The 1,688-nt window shown below is 33.6% G+C and overlaps 1 non-coding gene across 1 annotated transcript; it reads right to left on the reverse strand.

The window, feature by feature from the left end:
* Positions 1-265: 265 nt before the first annotated feature.
* LOC122121633 lies at positions 266-369 on the reverse strand. The gene has a single exon (XR_006149989.1). It is a non-coding gene; the product is annotated as a U6 spliceosomal RNA (small nuclear RNA).
* Between the last annotated feature and the right edge of the window lie 1,319 nt (positions 370-1,688).

Here is a 1,688-nt window from a genome sequence, read left to right on the forward strand (position 1 = left end):
GTTTAGCCTTCAGCTTCTCCTCCACCATCTTCCCGGAAGCCCCTATGAGCATGGTTTAAATTTTATTTCTTTGGGATAAAATGACAATGTTATCTAATTTCAAGTTTTATAAAGGTTATGCTATGTAAGGGCCTTTCTAAGGTGAAGATTTAATACACTGATGTCAAACTAACCTTTAATTCTATGAATTACATGTATTGTTACACTTGTATTTTTGTAATCAACTTTTTAACAACTGTTTTTCATTTCTTGTATTTGAAGAATGAAAAATATGGAATACTTCACAAATTCTCATACCATCCTTGTGCAAGTACCATTTTAATCTCTGTATTGTTGTAATTTGGGTAGACCTCCTGCTGAAGCATGTAGTATCCTCTAAATTTAAGTAGTTATTGATGCAATCTTTATACAGGCACATATTCATGGTTGCCTATTTGTAACAAGGAACCCTTATTGTTCCTAAAAATGCTATTGATCTTATTTCTCTAAATTTCTGTCTATAGTGGAAAAAAATTATATTGTTTGGTCGATTACTCACATTTGCAATTTTTTGTCAATAACTATTTTGTCATTTTCATTTTAAATTTGATCATATTTTGAAGCTTTTACAGCTAAGTCCAAAGGTGATGGCTTTTCAAGTACTTATTTATCAACTGAGTTATCTTTGTGGAGCTAATGGATTCAAAGTAAGCCTTGGTTAAGATCCACTTCTAAACTTCTGCAGCTTAAAATTTCCTAAATGAGGTCTGTGTGGCACAAATGTATTCCTGACCCTTACCCTTCTTCCATGTAGGAACAGACCAACCAGGATATCTTACACTGACAGCATAGATTGTCTTACTGGAACAAAACAAATCTTAGTTACAAGGGATCATAGAGAGATGAACACTTCAGACCGAACTGTTCAGAATAGAAGGTATTTTATCAAAATATAATTGTTTGGGCTGGGAAGTTGGCTCAGTGGTAGAGTGCATCCCTTGCATGCCTGAAGTCCTGGGTTTGATTCCTCAGCACCACATAAGGAAAAAGAAAAAAGCCGGAAGTGGTGCTGTGGCTCAAGTGGTAGAGCACTAGCCTTGAGCTGAAGAGCTGAGGGACAGGGCCCAGGCCCAGAGTTCAGGCCCCATGACTGGACCCAAACAACAATATATATATATATATATATATATATATATATATATATATATATAATATTTATTTTACCTATTATTTCAAAAGTAGCTAAAGCCAAGGAGGTGAAAATGTTGTTCATATGCATGTTTACTTAATATCCTGGCCTGTCTACCATACAACCAGGCAGGAACTTACACTACTGACTTTCCATCACCAAATATTTTCATAGCTCCTGGAGAAGTCTATATATTTCTCCTCGATATTAGGCCTTAAATTGGTAATGTTTAAATCAAAGTGTTTCTTCTTGCCTCCAGGCTTTACATTTACAAATGGTAAAGCTTTAGGTCTAACTCTACCAAAAACTGAGGTAGAGATAATGGAATAATACTTTAAAACAGGTTTGCCTTTGATACCCTAACCACAACAGAACAATGCATAACAATTTCTTATATTATATATACTTATATATTTTATATTTATATGTGCTGATCTTAAATTTCACACAGTAAATCTTACTAGAATTAATTTATAATTTGACAAATAAATTGAAATTTATTCCCATAAATAGATTGGAA

Source organism: Dipodomys spectabilis, unplaced genomic scaffold, assembly GCF_019054845.1.
Source record: "Dipodomys spectabilis isolate Male_0828 unplaced genomic scaffold, ASM1905484v1 ptg000191l, whole genome shotgun sequence".
Lineage (NCBI taxonomy): Eukaryota > Metazoa > Chordata > Mammalia > Rodentia > Heteromyidae > Dipodomys > Dipodomys spectabilis.